The sequence below is a fragment of the Cricetulus griseus genome, chromosome 3 (assembly GCF_003668045.3).
Source record: "Cricetulus griseus strain 17A/GY chromosome 3, alternate assembly CriGri-PICRH-1.0, whole genome shotgun sequence".
NCBI classification, from domain to species: domain Eukaryota; kingdom Metazoa; phylum Chordata; class Mammalia; order Rodentia; family Cricetidae; genus Cricetulus; species Cricetulus griseus.
Window position 1 is genome coordinate 256,510,792 of NC_048596.1, and position 8,420 is coordinate 256,519,211.

Below are 8,420 nucleotides of genomic sequence, written 5' to 3' on the forward strand. Positions count from 1 at the left end.
TCTCTTTACTACATTTCCCAGAATCCTCCTCGACTCCTAGTCCTACCTATCTTGCTTCTCTATTGGCCAACAGTGCTTTGTTCATCAACCAATAAGATGGACATATACACAGAACATTCCCCATCATCTCCTCTTTCCTGTCTAAACAAAAAGAAGGGTTTTAACATTAACATAGTAAAATATATAACAAAACAGTTATCAAGTAAGAACTATAGTTCCAATATTTAGTTCATTAACATTTGGCAAAATTTATTGAGAAAATATTTTATCATCTATCCTATCTTTGTGAATCTAAAGTCTTTTATGTAACTTATATTTATCATAACTAATGAAAATTATAACCATAACTATATGTCTTCAACTCCATCAAAGACCACAGAAGGATAATATATAAACCCTACAATTGACAGAGACATCTCACTATGGGGCATCCATCCTCAGCCCATAGGCCATAATGTGTCTGGCAGACATGAAGCAGGAACCACTCAGGACTGTCTTGTTTAGCAAATTCAGCAGTCACTCTCCTGTGGATCCTGCCTGTCCAGTCTATCAAACAGTCCAGGCAAGAGCGGTTTCTTGCCCAATGGCTGGTCTCACCATATTGAAAGCAAACTCCATAATGAGTTTCTTCGATGCCCATCTTCCTCTCAGACATAATTGCTATTGCCAGGAGCAGTTGTGGCTCGCTGTCAAGAAAACTCTAAACCATTTTTAAATGCCATATTCTGAAGGTCTTTGAAAGGTTTGAAGAATATCCATCTCAAGTATATCTCTGTATATCTAGAAACCCTAACTAACCTAATTTTAAGTTTTGACTATTATAGGTGACTATATACAATCTGTATTTGATTATGCATTACATTTTAAAATATCTGTATAAACACAATACCTAAATAAGAGGAGAAATATACATATCACAAAATTGACCTTAAATTTGTATCAATAAATGAAAATCCATACCAATGCAAAGTATTCATTTCTATATCATATTTCCCCTTTTGCTTTAGAAGGAAATTAATTGTGAATGAAAACAAACATTTATAAATAATATTTGGGAATGTGGTTGTAGTTCTCTCCAAACTACTTCCTGCTGTTAGAGGATGATGTATTAGGGATCATAAGACCCAGGAATCCAGGCTATAGTCATTTGCAAGCCTGCCTGTCCCAGCTGTTTTGAATGTTGGATCACCTGGGCCACTGCTTCAGGGGGTCTTGCTTCATCAAACCATTATTAATTTGGAAGGAATCAACAGCTTTTCATTTTCTGTGGAAACACAAATAAAATCTCCTTTCCAAAATAATATATACTTATACTTAAACTTTGAAGTCAAGGCATTTTTAAAATATATAAGTTGGATTAATCCAGCAACATTTCTTTCAGCAGTTGTTGCTATTTCCTCAGCAGTCAAACAATTCAAAGACAACACAATAACATACAGTATACAGATTCTGTATATTTTCCATCTTTATGTGGCTTATTTATTTATCATTACACTATTTCTTTTACTTTTTTTTTTTTTTAGTTTTTGAGATAGGGTTTCTCTGTGTAACTTTGGCCGCCCTTGAACTCACTCTGTACACCAGGCTAGCCTTGAAATCACAGAGATCTGCTTGCCTCTGCCTCCCCAGTGCTGGGATTAAAGGCGTGTGCCATCGTACCCAGCCACTCTTCCTTCCTTCCTTCCTTCCTTCCTTCCTTCCTTCCTTCCTTCCTTCCTTCCTTTCTTCTTTCCTTCTTTCCTTCTTTCTTTCCATCTAATTACTTTATCCTATTTCTTTTCTCTCACAAGCCTACGTATATTTTTAAACACATTGTAAACTTTAGAGGTTTTACTTTTTCCCTCTGAATCTGTCTTTACTTTATATCATTATCTTTTCCTGGCTAAGAGTCTTTTATCTGGTAAGCAACATTGCTAAAATTAAAGCCATAGTTATTTCAGCCACTGTCTTTCCAAGATTGTGGGGGAAAGTTTACCACCAGTACTGAGAGTTTTGCTCACCACCTTGGTCTATGCTGCCATCCAGCAGCAGGCTGCCAGCTTGGAGATGTGGTCACTGCCACTGCCAGCTGCTCGTACACCATTCAGTTGTTAGCAGGGCCCCTTAAAAGAGCCTTGCAGTCCCCGTCCCGTCCCGTCCCCCCCCCCCTCCCCGCTTATACCAAGTCAGGAAGATTCCTTAAAGGAGCCACAGGAGTCTCTGCTTGTCTCTAGCAAAACAGAGCCCAACCGAGAAAATGCTGCTACCATGAAGCCATGCTTGTCTCTGTTTATTTTTAAAAATCTCTTTTAAAACTTTTGTCAAGTTTTAAGTGGAAACTCGTGCCGCACATTGCTGGTGCCATTTTGTAATATGAGGTTTTCTTTGGCCTGCTTAGGTCCCGCCACTCTTCTCTTCCCCAAAGAAAACACACGGATGCTGTATTAATATAAATCTGTTGGCTGGCGACTTGGGCTTCTTAATCTTAACCCATAACTACTAATCTACATGTTTCCTGGCGGTCTTATGTTACCAGAGAAAGGTCCAGGGACCTCTTACTCCTCTGGCATCCTACATCTCGACTGAATAGCTTCCTGATTATCTTGCTGTGTAAATCATTTGGTTTACTCACTCTTGACTTTTTTAGGCTCTGAAACTGTTCATGTGGATTGGGGTGGGGGGCAGTCTGGTCCTTAAAGTCAGAGAAGCTTACTGGAAAAACATCAAAGCCCTGAGCCTTTTGAGTGAACTTCTGCCTCTTATGTTTCTACAGTGATTATTCTATGCCAGTTTTAATTTCTTCGTGAGCAATTTTGGCCTTTTTGTTGTAATTTTGGTTTTTAAAATGCAAAATTATGTTATGCTTTATTATAATTTTTAATCTCTTCTATACCTATGTTTGGCATTAACTTATTTTTAATTTTATATGTTTCCATTTTTATAATAGTGTGAAACCATTTAAACTTAAATATAAGTAAGATGTTAAACATAAATCTGAGAAGTCAGAAACCCAAACATTAACAGCAGGGGTTCCTGGGCTGTTAAATTATACATGATCCCATCATTGCTAGTATTTTCAATGTATTCTGAGTGCACTGATTTATTTTACTTGGGGAAACATTTTTTTTTAAACATAGCATATTGTGTCCATCAAAATCTGTGTCCCAATGGTACTTTAGCTGTATTTTCCTTTTGTCTCCTAGTTATAGGGTGCTGCCACGGAGAAGTGATGCTATCAACCATTGCCATGGAAGCTGATGTTAGGCAAATTCCTAGGTACTAACTAAGTAGGAAATGGAAATGAAATGCATACTTGCATACTTTTTTCCTAGAAATTTGAATTCCAGGCATTTTTTCTGCTAAAACAATACAGTATGTATATAAAAAATGTACTTGTAATAAAGTACATCTTATGTACTTTGTATATATATGAACATTATATAGTACTTTATGTACCATATATAATATTTAGAGCTACTGTTTTATTGGTACTCATGTTAGCTTTCTCATTCCTGTGTTAAAATACCTGTCAAAACCTACCTAAGGAAGGAGGAGTTTTTGTGGTGATACATTGTTTATGATTTATTAAAGCTTGCCTGAGGATTCAGAAAAGCAAAGAAGCGACCTACTAGCTTCTTACCTCTACCTCAGGATGAATGGGCTGATCCTGTCTCCCCATGCTCTCACCAAGCCTCAGACTATAACCTCTCCCTAGTGTGGCTAGTAAATGAATGCCTCTCTGAGACCTTGCTTCTGTCTTATATGCTTTCCTAATGTTGGGATTAAAGGTGTGAACTGTAATTCTTTTTTAGACTGAATCACTCTTGTGTAGATCTGGGTGGCCTTGGATTCACAGCGATCCATCTATCTCTTAATCCCGAGTCTTAGAATAAAAGTTATGTACTACCACCTCCTAGCTTCTGGCTGCTGGGATTAAAGGTATGTGCCTGGTTTCTATGGTCTGTGACTGACTTTGATTTCTGAATCCTCAGTCAAGCTTTAATAAATCATAAATAATATATCACTACAAGTTTGGGTTCACAGTTTGAAAATATAGTCCCCCACATTCAGAGGGTCTAGTTCGATTCCATGCAGGTTCCCCAGATGACAGCCCATAGTCTGTGAGCTCCCTCTCACTCGGGTCAGCTGTCTCTGTGGTTTTCCTCATCATGGTCTTAACCCCCTCTCTCGTTCATATGATCCTTCCTCCCTGTCTTGACAGTTATGTGACTTGATCTGTTGTGTGTATGTGTGTGTGTGTGGGGGGGGATGCTAACAGTGGCACCAGGACCTATCCCAGGGGCATGAACTGGCATTTTGGAACCCACTCCCTATGGTGGGATACTTTGCTCAGCCTTAATACAGTGGGGAGGGGTTTGGTCGTGCCTCAACTTGGTATGCCAGACTTTGTTGACTCCCCCAGGAAGGCCTTACCCACTCTGAGGAGTGGATAGGGGGTGTGAAGAGTGGGAGGTGGGAGGGTTGGAAGAGAAGAGAAAAGGGGATCTGGGACTGATATATAAAATGAAAAATATTTTTTAATAAGAAAAAAACAAAGTATAGTCCATCACAGTGGGGAGTCATGAATGTGAGGTAGCTGGTCACAAGATACCTACTGCTAGAAAGGAATGAGAGACAAATGCCAATACTTAGCTTGCATTCTCCTTTTTATTTAGTCCTGGATTGCAGCCTATGATAAGATGCAACCCACATTTAGGGCAGGTCTTCCATGTTCAGTCATACTTTTCTAGAAACATGGTTGTAGACACACCCAGAACTAATAATCGGGGTTAATCATCACAAAACCTGAGATTTAAGTCAGGTTTGAAAGACATGCAAGTAAGAGCATAAATGCCATCAAGGATAACTCTGTGCAGCCTGCATTGCTTAGTGGCAGGGCAGTGTCCTAAGAAATATAACACGGGGTGGCTTTGTCATTGAATGCCTGTCATGGAGTGCACTTACACAAACCTAGGTGGTCTGGGCCAATCAGTTGACGTGGCCTCTCATGCAGTGAAGGGACGAGATGGGGCAGGAGAAATGGTTCAGTGATTAAGAACATGCTCTTTCTTGCAGGGGACCCCAGTCTGGTTCCCAGTACCCACGTTAGTGGCTTACAACTGCCTGTCACTCCAGGGAGTTTGAGGGATTCTATAAATCTGATTCCCATAAGCACCTACACTCATGTGCACACATCCACAATTAAAAATAATAAAACCTTTTTTCTTGGTTGCATTTTTTGCGTTTTTATTTTAAATTTTTTTATTTAAAAATTTTTCTACAATATACTTTGATTGTACTTTTCCCACTCCCAACTTCCCCTAGGTCCTCCTACCTCCCACCCACCCAACTTCCTCTGTCTTTCTCTTCTCTCTGTCTCTGTCTCTGTCTCTGTCTCTGTTTCTCTCTCTCTCTCTCTTGTTCTTTCACTCTCTCAGTCTTTGCTTTAGCTAAAGAAAAAGCAACCAAAAAAAGGCAAAATGAAAATATGATAATCAAAACAAACCAACAAAAAACCCCAGTACAGCAAAAATATTACCCAAACAAAACAAAAACCACACAAAAACATGGAAAATATTTTGTGTTTTGGCCAACTACTACTGGGCATGAGGCCTACCCTGGAGTGTGGTCAATATACTCAATGACTCACTACTGGAGAAAACTGAATTTCAGTCTTTTAGCAGGTATCAATTGCAAAAAACTTCTTGGTTAAGGGAGGGGTTTGTTGATATCCTGGCTTCTTTCTCTCCCTGGAGAGGGACCTGTTCCTGCTCCTGACTTTTCTCCCTTCCTGCCCCTCGGTTTCTCCTCAACACCCGCCTGTCTCTCCATGCCAGCCCTCTCCTGCTGTGCCTTCTCCATAGGGAACCTTTCCTAGTCCTTTCTAAATTTCAGGCTCTCTCCCTGACCCAGGATCGCTCTTCTCCAGGCTACCTTCCCTTGCCCTGGGGTTTCATCTTTGACAGGTGATCGCTCCTCACTGACAGCTGTCAAAGGCTGTCAAAGGTTGCATGGCTGCGTTGTGCATGCCTTAGGTGGCTGCATAAGGACTCGGCATGCAGAAAACATGTGGAACTAGGGCCACATGGAGCTGGGCCAACAGCAGCTCCATGACTCCAGTTTCAACAGCCCAACTGCTGAGACTTGTTCTAAACTCTTCCCATTCTCTATATAAGCAGTGCCTCCTGCCTGTTCTCTTTCTTTCCATTCCTGCTCCCAATCAGTTAACACCAACCCCTCCTTTTGCTCTCTTTCCCAATAAACTCCACGTGGGTTTGTTGAGTTTGGTGGATTGTGCTTCGTCTCCGGAAGCTGCAGCAAAGAACAGCAGGGTTTGTATCCACTTCTCACAAAAAGAGAGATGATAAAGAAGGGAATCTAAGAACTGCTACCCATGTGATACATTGTATAGTTTTATAGTATTTTTTTCTGTAATATGGCATCTATGACATCACCAGGTGATAAGGAATTTTAATCTTATGTGACCACCACAGTAATGTGTTCTATAGTAGCTACAAATATCATCATACTATAGATAAACCCATTTGCTTAGGAATCTCAGAAACATATAGTATTACTAACTGCATTTTAATACATGAGGAAAATGTCTATCCTAATACCTCCTCCACAGTGTGTCATGGTTTCTCATTCTGCTTGTTTCAGTACTGAAATGTGCTTATGATTAAACCTAATCTGGTATTGGAAGCCTTATTTCTGTTAAAAGTGTTCTTAAAGTTATTCCTTGTTTCTCTTAAGAACTTTGTTTAGAAAGTTTGTCTCAAATGACTACTCCTGAAAATAGCCCCTAATTTGGAACAATCCATGTATCATACATCCGCTGCATTTCCACAAAAGTTGGTGTGATTTTTGTTGAAATGTAAAAAGATTGATAGAGAACTCTCATTGAAATAGTTTTTGCATGGCCTTACCTTGGGATGGTCTCAGTTTTCCCATGGTAACATTTTTGGAGATGATTAAACCTCAGAAGACATGGGATGAGGTGCTCTTGTCTTTCCAGCATCATGAGCCAAAGTAATGTAGAACCTTTCTGTTTCAAGCACCGGAGCTTCGGGAGACGAAGCACAATCCACCAATTTGGTAAATAAATAAATAAATAAACAAACAAATAAATAAATAAATGATGAGGACTGGAGAGTTGGCTCAGTGATTACAGCTACCTGTTGCTCTTGCAAAAGACTTGTACTTAGTTTGTAGATTCTAATGCTCACAACCATTCACAGCTCTAGTTCTAGAGGAACCAATGCCCTCTTCTGCAGCCACCAGTCAGTCACATATGTGGTAGACATACGCACGTGTGGGCAAAACACTTCTACATGATGACTACAAGGTAACACTATTTTAGACACAACAGGACTGATGGACATATGAACTCACAGAGATTGTGGTAGTACACATAAGTTTTTTTGTTGTTTGTTTTGTTTTGTTTTTCGAGACAGGATTTCTCTGTGTAGCTTTAGAGCCTATCCTGGCACTTGCTCTTGTAGACCAGGCTGGTCTTGAACTCACAGAGATCTGCCTGCCTCAGCCTCCCGAGTGCTGGGATTAAAAGTGTGCGCCACCACCGCCCAGTTTGTAGTATGCATAAGTTAAAGCCAGATAAGATCCTAGCACTGACAGAAGGAAGTAGACATAGGGTTCCACCCCTAACCAAGAAACTATTTGCAAGTCATCTCTGTTGCAGGAGAAAAATCGATTTTTTTCCGAATGAAGAGTCATTGGGTATAGCAACCATACTCCAAGACAATCCTCATGCCCAGGAATAGTTGGCCAACATAAAACAAAGTCTATGGCTTTTGTTTGGTTATTTCTGTCTGTGTGGGTGTTACTTTGTCATTTTTAAATTATTACTTACATTTTTGAGGCTTTATTTTTTTGAGAAAGAAAGCATAAAGCATAAAGTTGGCAAGGTAGGGAGGTGGGGAGGATCTGGGAAGAATAGGGGAGGGAGCCATAATTAGAATATATTGTATGAAAAAATCCATTTATAATAAAAATATTGCGCTGCATGTAACAAAAAGAGATGAGAAATTGGAATATATGAATTCAATATCAATAGTAGAGAGAATAAAATAAGAAATTGACATGTATCTGGGATAAAGTCTAGAAGAGAAGGATAAGAAAGAGGCCTCAACATAATAATGGTGAAAGATATTTTTATCAGAATTTAAGAAAATAAGCTTCATGTTGAAGGTGAAATAAAAATAAACCCATCTATAGCATATCATAGTAAAATTGTTTACTTGTGCTAAAACCAAATGAAAACTCTAAAGCATCAGAGGAAATTACCTACAAAAGAACAATAGGAGAGTTTCAAAAGACTTCATTATAACAATAGGAGCTGGAAGACAGTGAATTGTATGCTGAACGGGCCAAAAGGAACTAAGGATTGATGCTGAGGTCTACACATGGAGAAGTAAACA